Source organism: Propithecus coquereli, unplaced genomic scaffold, assembly GCF_000956105.1.
Source record: "Propithecus coquereli isolate 6110/MARCELLA unplaced genomic scaffold, Pcoq_1.0 Scaffold145, whole genome shotgun sequence".
NCBI classification, from domain to species: Eukaryota; Metazoa; Chordata; class Mammalia; order Primates; family Indriidae; genus Propithecus; species Propithecus coquereli.
In genome coordinates this window covers 1,461,334-1,471,808 of record NW_012138858.1, presented here as the reverse complement: position 1 = coordinate 1,471,808, position 10,475 = coordinate 1,461,334, and positions in this window count along the sequence as shown.

Here is a 10,475-nt window from a genome sequence, read left to right as displayed (position 1 = left end):
GAGAGATCCAGCCTCCTAGGGAAGCTCTGTGGCTGGGACAGGCCTTCAGAGTGGTTCCAGCTGAGGCCAGGGGGCCAGGCCTTTGTATTGTGTGTCAGCCAGGAAGTGAGCACGGGCCCTCCTCTGGGAGGCAATTTAACCTTGAATGAGGCAGTTCCCTGTGGCTGAGGGCAACTCGCATCCCACACAGCCGCGCGAGGCAGGTGCTGGCCCCGCAGAAGGAGCTGGCAGCGCAGCACAGTAGCCACCACTGTCCACCTTGGCTTCAAATTCGCTTGCTTCTTCCATTAGGTGTGCCCCATTGGGGAACAGCTCCCCCATGATGTCAATCAGACTCGTCATCTGGGAAACTTACAACAGGAGATCAGTAGAATAAACTTCAGCCTCGCTACTGCAGTTGATCTCGAAGCTGTGACTGTCAGGCATCCTCCTCCTCCTCCACCACCACTGGTTCAAGGTCCCCTCACCCTCTGCTGGTCTGGGCGCTTTGCCTGGGGGGGAGGGTGGCCCAGATCATCATCTCTGCGGGGTCTGAACCCCTGGTCATCACCCCCTTCTCGAGCTGCGACTCCTGTACGTGGCCATGTGGAGCAAAAATTGAGCGTGGGAGCACCAAGAGACACCCCAGCATGTCCTCTGACCTCCCAACAAGTGCTTCCCTGGCCCCTGGGGCACCTGCAGCCACACTTCTCCAGTCAATTGTCCTGTCTAGATACTGTCCTTCATGGTCTGCTGGCCCTTATCATGAGAGATGCGAAGTGACCAAGTGGCTGGTATAAATTAAAGTTCAGTGGGACTCTTGTGTGTGTCCCTGTGGAGGGATTCTTCCTCTGCAAGCCAAGACCTCTGCAGCTACAGAACCCACATGGCAGAGACAGAAAGCACACATTCTCCAAGTGGTCACTGGAGTGGTGGTCAATACGGCCGCTCCTGCTACCGTCCTTTGGTTCCTACCCACTAGGAATACAGCATCATTGACAGAATGTGCACACTGTGTCCCAGAGGACAATGGCCCATCCTCCTAGGGCAGCATCTCTAATCTGGACCCTCCCTTAGCTATCTCCACATCTCTGTCAAGCTGGCAGCTTCTGGGGGTGTCATATGTGATGGAGAGAGCAGAGCCCATGGTCACGTGCCTACTGCTGGGTCTCCAAGTGGGTGCCTTGACCTGAAGTGGTGTTGGGCAGAGTCCTGTGCTGGTGGGTGGTGGAAAGGCAAACCCATGCCAAGACTATCTGATGATCCTAGCTCAGATGCTTCTAACCCCTCTATGGTAGAAAGGGTCCATGTGGTCAACTTCCTACCAAATGGTTGGTTGGTCTCCTTGAGAGACTAACACGGGCAGCTCAGTTGCTGGCCCCAGCTGCTAGCAGATTAGACATCCAGCAGCACAGTACTCAGAGGAGGTGTGGAGGGCGGAAGCCCATGCCCATGGGCTCTTTGTGGCCACATCTCTGCCACTACGGCATCCATTGTACCTGCACTGGGACAGGGGGTGATGACAGGCTCACTGATGTCAACTGGCCAAGTCCTCCTGCTTGTTTGGTTGTCCGCTGCTCCTGCCATGGTGAGTGCTCCTCCCAGGTGAGTGCTCTTTGGTGGGCACCACCACATGATACACAGACTTTCCCTCAGTGCTCACTCCTACAGGTCCACTCACAGGCCTTTTCCCCAGACCTCCTTGTCTCCCATATTCCAACCTCTCTCTTTTCAGAACATTCCACCATCTGTGAGCTTTGCCATAAACGTCACGTGGCATGTACTCTTTTCTCAGGCCACTTTGCTTCCCGTACACAGTGATGACCAGATGACCTGCTTAGGTAGAGATACCATAGAGCGGCCGTCCCCAGCCCCTGGGCTGAGGACTGGTACAGTCCGTGGCCTGTTAGGAACTGGGCCGCACAGCAGGAGGTGAGCAGCGGGCAAGTAAGTGAAGCTTCGTCTGTATTTGCAGTCGCTCCCCATCACTCGCGTCACCCCCTGAGCTGAGCTCCACCTTCCCTCTCACCCCCATCGATGGAAAAATTGTCTTCCATGAAACCAGTCCCTGGTGCCAAAAAGGGTGGGGACTGCTGCCCTAGAGGACTTCCCCTCACCACTGTTTGCCAAGGCCATCCCTGAGGGGCGCTGCCTGCAGTCTACATGCACCAGTGAATCAAGTGAGCTGGCCTCACAGACGGCCACTGGTGTGAGATGACGGAGAAATGCCAGAGCAAGAATGGTGGATGACGTGAGGACCAAGCCAACCATTTGTGCAACTTCCTTGTTTTCTGTGGTCCTGGCCGCACTCAGCCCTGGCTATCCTACTTCCCCTCTGATGGGCTCACCCAGCCCAGCCACGTGGTTACTTCCCCTCCCACAGTGAGCGACTTGCCACGTCTCTACTGCAGCAGCTACTCTGCAGATGGTGTAGACCCTTCTGGTGTGAGGGTACAGCCTTTCTCCAGAATGCCAGTCGTTATTCTGCGATTCTCCTGGGGACTGCCATAGCTCCACACGGTGTCCTTTCTGTCACACATACATCTAGGACCACAGAGATCTCATATGCCACACCGTATCTGCCAGAGCACCACACAGTTGTGCAAGTTGTAGGACACAAACAGCAGGGTTATTTGCACGGTCACCTGGACCTACTGGGGGCGCTTTGCTCTCCTGGTCCTACTCAAACATGGGAGCCCTCCACGGCACCCAGAACATGGGTCGAAGCAGTATTCGTGAGGGCGGAATACGCTTCCTCTGTGGGCTACCGAGGTCCCCTTAGCATTGCGCTGCTTCTTTCCCAGAGGAAGGTGTGAGGCACCATAATCCTTCCCTTTGGAGATGCTGTCCCGGCAAACTCCTAAGGGGGCTGCTCTCCCGGCCTGGGATGTGCCTGGATCTCACCAAGACCCCCAACCTACTTGCCACTGCTCGTTCATCTGGTCCCATGAGCATGACACATGGATGTCAGGGATAAATGTGACAGTTCGTGGAACATCCAGACTGGCCAGGTGACTTCAGACTAAAAAATGACAAAAGGTATCAAGCTTAAAAAATACTGGAGATTCTAAGATCCTCAGAGAACTGAAATTTGCCTCATTTAAAAACTAAAGGTACAAGGACATTTAAAAACATAAAACCAATAAATTGCAATGCACGACTTAATTTCCAGCATTGGCAAGTTTCATGATTTTTTTTTTATTACATGAAGAGTCTGTTTTGGAAACAAATATACAAAATAAACCATAAATAAGAATTTTAAAAATGACAAAAGTGAGAGAGTTAATGTGGACCTGGAGCAGGACCGTAAACGTATCCTTGGTTTGTTCTAGGTCAGGTTGAACTGCTTCTGATCTTCCTCTGTTCAAAGGGTGGAAAATAACACACTTCCCCCATCAGTGGCTCCCTTCTGCAGGCCAAAGGCTCTGATAACCTCCTGGCCAAGACTCGACATCTGGCACAGCAGCTGTAAGCGGAACGACGACTCCATTCACTCTGAGGACGTTTACTGATCGAGATACTCAGCCCTGGACCAGGTACAGTGCTCCCTGTCGATAAACTCACCTTATTCAACACTGTCTCCGTGCCCTTGGTCCCAATCCCATGAATGCACCCCTGGGCCCTCCTGGGACCTATTAGCTAGGGCCCCCAGCTCCTGCGCATGGAATCCTCTCCCACCAGCCATCCCAGCTCACTCCTCCCGGGCTGGGCTGAGACCTGGTTCTTGTTATTCCCCTGGTTGCCAGGAGGAAGATGGGTATATCCCCAGGGAGAAGCGTTGTCTCGTGAGGCACCTGGCTCATTTGAAGCCTCTGTGTGATCTGCAGGAAAGAGGGTCCATAATCTTCTACACAGGGTAAGAGCAAGCCACCTCTGCAGGCCCAGAGGATCGAGTGCAATGCAAGGGTAAAGGTTCTCAACTGTCCAGGGACCCCACCCCAAGCATCAGAGTCCCACCTCTTTCGTATTAGGAGCCTGGCCTTGGTGGGCTGAGAAGTTGCCTGCTCTTAGCTGAAGACGGGTCCTCCGCTGACCTGCCTTCCAGCTGCAGACGTTAGGGTTTTCTCCAAAGCTGCCAAGGACATGCTTTGGTTTCCACGGTTTGCCCGAAACCAGAGATGAATCATCCTGAGCCTCGGGCTGTCCCCTTCCACACTGAGCAGCACTCAGCACGGACACCCACGCCCACGGCCTTCTAGTTACCATGTCCCCAGGGCCCCCAAGACCATCCCGGCTCCACTTGCCACCAGCCATGGGTCCTGTCGTCAGGCCACGCGCTCCTCCTCCGAGTTTCCACACAGAGCCTACTTCTCACAACCACTTGAGGTGTCAGCTGCCTTAGAGGTTTCCTAGAAACAGAGTCTGAGATGGAAAAGTGCATGCAGAGGGCTTATCAGGGAGTGTTCCTGAGAGATTCGCCGGTAAGGAAGTAAGAAAGGCAGGTTGTTGCAGAAGGTGATACTGAGTCACAATGAGGTTGCAGCTGGAGACCCCCCAGCCAACCCTAAGGGGTGCTCTAGAGCTGCAACGGCCACTAGAGTTACCAAGTTGAGGCGAGAGGGCCAAGCCTTTGTAGTCCTGCCTCGGCCAGTGTCTGAGCCTGGGGACATGACGATTCCCTGCAGCAGAGGGTGGTGTCCAGTGTGGGGCTAGGCTGTGACCACCAGCAGCCTCCCTCCCAGCAAGTGGGGACCATGGCCTTAGCCCTGAAAAGGGGCCGGGGTGAGCACCCCGTGTTCACTGCAGCCACAACAGGACTGCTCGTCTTCCTGTTCTCTCCACCTTGCCAGGTAACGGGAGACAAAGGTCCACTTTGAATGGGAGGAACAGCAAAGGGAACAAAGAAATGCACAGGGGAAGGGGAACCTCCCAGCGCACGTCACAGCGCACCAAGAATCACCCACTCCCTTCCCTGCACTCCTGAGATCTCCTTCGTCTTTTGTACCCGCTCTCTGCCCACCACTCAGAATGTCACAAGGGCTGTGTCAGCATCTTACACATCCTTACTGTGGCCAGCATAGTAGCATCCAGCAAGTACTAAATAAATATGCGAAATCATTAAGCAAGTCATCCATATTCATATGGTCATTTATATGCCAGGCTTAACCTTCTCTGAGGGCCACTGTCATCACAGAGCAGAGCAAGTGCCACCAGGAGGCTTTGACCTTCTTGCACAGCGAGTGGGCTCTCAGGCTTGCACAAGAGCAACCTCCAAACGCTGGCACGTTCCCAGCTGAGCCAACATGCATCGGACCCACCCAAAGGGCACTACATCTGAGCCCTCCAGAAACCAATTTGAGCACTGCTTCTTGTGGCAAGTGACAGGAAACCAAGAGGACACAGGGGCCGTGTCGGGGTTAGCAGGGAGGGTCCTGCAGCACCCAGATCTCTGGTTTCTGTTCCTCCCAGCGTTCGGTGCCCTCCCACTGTTGGTGAGATGGAAGGCCATGCAAGGTGCAGAGAGTGCCCCGGCAGCCAGGCCTGCGTCCTCGCACTCCATCGCAGGGCCTCTCGAGGGGCCTGGCACAAGGGACACACCCCGAGTTGTGCAGGAATTCTCCCCTTCCTGCCAAACCATCTTGGGTCTTCCCAGAGAGGAGCCCTGTGCCCTGGGGCAGGGCGGGGCGGGTAAGGCAGCAAGGACAGGAGACTGAGGAAGGCCACACACCAGCAAGCTACCGACCAGCTACAAGCATTCTGGAGCTGTCTTTCAAACAAGGTAGTTATTGCCGCTTTATTAGTGTCATTGACAGTCAAAAAAAAAAGGAAAGAAAACTTACCCATGCTAAGCCCTGGAGTGCCTTGTAAGATGTGGTTCTAGCAGGTGCCCAGGTGCTGCTTGTTCCACGAATGACAGGGAAGATGGAGGTAGGGGAAGAGCCAGGGAACCTCACATGACAAAATCTGGATTGAATTACTATGAACTGAAAAAGGAAAAGAAGGAAAGGGGCCCCAAATTGTTATTTTATCTAGAAATAAGATGCAAACTTTTGTAAAAAATAACCGTCAGGTTGCTAGAAGGCAATTTATAGGTTACAATGAAAGGCCTCTGGTCCAAGAGGCTTAATGCTCTTCTAAAACGGTATCAGGAAAAGTGGGCGGCTGAATAGGAGAAAGCAAAGGCAGGAGAACTTGCAAGTGAAAGCGTGTCCTGCCTCGGATGCCCCAGGTCCGGGGAAGCACAGCCCCCAGGGGTTCAGACGGAGAGCGACGTCTCAGCGTCGCTGCCCAAGGAGAACCAAAGGCCTTGACACATCAAGCTCCGTGAGACAAGAAAACTTAGAGAAATGTGAGCGCGTTATAGGGGAAAACAAAATACAGACAGACAGACAAGGGGGATGCAGTTTTGTGGAGCATAATCTTTACAAACCCTCAACCGGGGTTCCAGCTTGGCCACTTACTAATTATGTCACCGGGGCAAGTTTCTCAACCTCCCAGAACCTTAGTGTCCTCGTCTGTAAAGTGACAATTACAACAATGCTGCCTATCTCATAATACCGTTATAAAGATTGAATAAGGTCATTCTTAAGTGCCTCGCATCTTGCCCTCTACTCCATCCATTGTTTCTGTGACGTGTGGATTTTGCCGTCCACCTGCCGTGCCGTTCTGAGCAGATGGTGATGGTGTGCGCCCTCTGGGTGCTCGTTCCCTGGCGTCCCCCAGTGCAGCCAGCATCACCAAGCAACACAATGCAAGGGCCAGGGCCCCGCCTGGACGCGGGAGCGGGACGCTCTCTGACCCGCCCCTGAGCCACGGTGTGAACGAAGCCTTAGCAAAGGCACTTCTCTGGGGGCCTTGCTTTAGTTATCTGGGAAAATACAAGTTGCACGCTGGCCTTTCTCTGAGTTGCCTTCCAGGCTGATGGTTTGGGAGCCTGTGCTTTCATAAAACAGTCTTACGCTGGGCAGGGATGGATAGCCGGCCGCGTGCATCCTTAACTCTCCTGAGATCCACCCAGGCCCTCCGGAGCCACCGAGTCACATGGAGCCCACCCTCTGAGGGTGTTTATATCCCTCTGCTTTGATTACAGCTGATTTGTGAATTTACAATGTGTTTGAATTTCACTGGGCTTACATTTCACAACGGAGAGTAAGGTTTAGTCAATACTTTCCTTTGCTAAGGGCAACGATTCGGGCGTAAGAAGGCTTTCCCCAAACAGACGCCATCTTTAAAAACCTCTAGGAGGCCAAGTGTTAAACAAAAGCATAACCTGAGACTTTTTCTCTTGATTCCCTATTTTGGGCATTTGCTGTTTGCTTTGCAATTGCACGAGCAAGTGTCCCCGTACACATGCGCCTGCATGCGTGCAAGCGTGTGCGCGCACAGTGGAGCACTGCCCCGGGCACGAGGACTCCTAATGGCCAAGGAGAGCAGCGCCAGCATTGGCATGGGCGAAGGGTCAACAGTGTGGACAGGATTTTCTGGACAGGTCCGTGGGATAAAATACCTACCAGCTGCCGGAGTTAACTACCAAAAGAGACAAATGAGAAAAGCGGTACACCCCAAACACACCTAGCATTGTACTCCCTGTGTGCAGGGAGTCTGTCTGCCTGTCTGTTATGTCTGTCTGTCTGCCAGGCTCCCCGGAGGTCAGTCTTGGGTGAGATGAGGAACAGTGGAAGGTACTTACACTCACAGGTTGGAAAAATTCAAATTTCTGCTCTGGACTCCCATGCTGTTTTGTCACTATCTTGTTGCATTGACCTGAGAAAAACAATTGCCTCTCTCTGGGCCTCAGTTTCCCCATCTGTGAAATGGGAGTTTCAATTAGGTGACATCTCAGATGCATTCTAGTTTCAAAGTCATGGGAAATCACTACAGCAGGTTTTTCGCCCCTGTGAGGCCTGGCGTCACTCTAAATATCTGACGAAAATACGGGCCTCCTCTCCAGAAATGCATACACAGAGGCTCATGAGCACAGAGAAGTTTATGCCCGGAGTGACGGAGGATCCGGAGAAGCCCTGAAGCCTGTCGTGGACGAGGCGTTTAAACACTAAGCTTTAGGAGAGAGCTCTGAAGACAACCTCTCAGGAAGAGAAGCGAAAGAGACAGCAGCTGGGAAAGTTCAGAAATCTAAAATTCTAGTTTAGAAATAAATACAGTTTTCTTGCTGTGAGCTTTGAAAACTTGAGCTAGGAATCTGTCTAATTCCTCTAACACTAAGACAAGATGTTAAAGCAAATCCACGGCTGTGTTAGGCTACGCAAGCTCTGTGTGGGTCAGTGCAAATGCGGATCAGGTTGGGACAGACCAGGTATTGGAGCGTCCAGGCCGGCGGTAACGAGCTGAGCATTTTCCCGGGTGTCCTTACGTGTTCCAGAGGAGCAGGCCAGCTGGCTGCAGACCAAATCCAATTTTCACATTGCTGTGAGATAGTGCCGGGCACTCGGGTCTCATCAGCCCCGTGTCAGAGGGACCGAGGCGCCACAGCATGGCTGAATGACTCGCTTTCAATTCATTTCACCAAAAACAGCACGAATCAGCTAAGAATCAGAGCACTTAATGACTCAGAGCAGAGATACAAATCGGGAGTCAACACTCGTCCTGAATACAGTCTAGCTGAAAAGAGAGTACAACACAGAATTCTCCACATTGGATGCTACTGCTGCTTTCCAAAAGGAAAACTCCGTGCGTGTGTGTGTGTGTGTGTGTGTGTGTGTACGCACACGCATGTACTCACAGCTTTAAACAACACTGCCCATTCTAGGAAAAGGGGAAAGAAGAAATAGCAACCCAAAACTTGTATTTTATTTAGAGACAAAATGCATGAATAATTGTCAAACTTATAGCTGAAATAATGATTGTAAAAGAGTTATTTATTCCCTAGTCTATTTCCAGAGACCGTGCTTATCAGGAACTACCAACCACCTCTTTGCCCATCTCTCAGGGTGGTGTGTCAGGCCTGGCTCGAATACCGTTTTTCCAAGGAACGTTCTGGAGTTTGTAGCTACTAGTACCTCTCTATTCAGCAATGATGCCGTTCCGCACTGCATGTCCCCACTAAACTGTAGCAACAACTTACAGACCAAGAAGCTGTTCCTTGGTGTAGCCCACAACATCTAGTGTTAGGCTTGTCACACAGATGCTCATCAAACATTAATTGTTTGATACATTAAATTAAAAGTGACTGCTCTGAGGCCACTGAATGTAACACAGTGGCAAGATCACTGGCTAAGAGGCAAAACACGGAGTCCCAATTCTGCCACTCGCTAGTTGCTGTAACTTAGAAACTTCTTTTAACTTCCCCCAACCTCACTCTCCTGGTCTGTAAAATCAAGAGTTTGAGTCAAATGTGGAATCCAAGTCCTGTTTGGCTTTACGCTTTGACATAAGCTCGTTACTCAAGAACCCACCTTCAGAAAGGACTCCCCTAAGTTCCTGCTCATCCCGGAATGTTCTTTAATCCAACAGGATACAAAGAAATAGACAATTCTTCAGGCTTACAGCACTGGGTCGGATTTATGGAAGCGGTTTCCCTATTTCTGAATGGCTTCTGCCTCATATGGGCCCTGCAACCTGTTCTGGAGGCTGCCTACATCTTAAAGCCCCTTTAAGATGGTGTCATCTGAGGACTGCACTTGAAGAAGAACCTGTGCTTATCAAAGCCCACCAGGGAGTGAACTGGGTTTCGCAAGGGGAAGCGTGTGGAGAACATTGGAGCAACTGGAACCAGGACCCTGGGGTGTGGGGTGGAGATGCCGGCCTGCTTCCCTGCACCCACCTGGAAGCTGCTGACAGGAGAAGAAGGAAGGTAGAAAGAGGGGAGGGAAGGGAGGCAGGTGGTCAACCTCAGGAACCCTCTTCTTTCCCAAGGTCCAACAATCCTCCCCAAGCCAGAGCAAGGAGCCTTGGTGGGAAATTAGCACTTAAAGAGGCAACATGGTCTGTCCTGAAAGGGAGGTCAGCTGTGAACCCTCAGGAGCCATCTCCTGTGGACCTCTTGTGGTCCTGCTCTCTGGCTCTTGGACCTCAGGGCCTCTGACTCCCCTCCACCCTCACACACCCCACCCTACCAGGCCCAGCTGCCCAGTGCCTCTCATGTCTCCAATGTCCACTGTCGCTCTCACCCCATTGCAAGATGAGTATCTCTATCGATTTCCATCTCCCCTACTGGAATGAAGGTTCCTTGAGGCTGAGTGTGCATCCAATTGGTCTGTACTTTCAGTGGTTAGTATACAATTGGCACATAATAAATACTTAAAGAAAGACTAATTGAATGAATGAAGGAAGGAAGGAATGAGCAAGCCTGGGAAGGTGGGATGAATACTTCCTGAGAACCAGACCAAGTGACAATGGGACTCACAGAGTGTCCAGGAGATATTGTTGGAATCACAAGGGGGTCTCGGGCTAGGTCCAGTTGCCCATTATTGAGACAAAGAGGATTGCCAAGGAAGAAAGGAATTTTTTTTTTTTGAGACAGAGTCTCACTGTGTTGCCCTGGCTAGAGTGCCATGGCATCATCCTAGCTCACAGCAACCTCAAACTCCTGGGCTCAA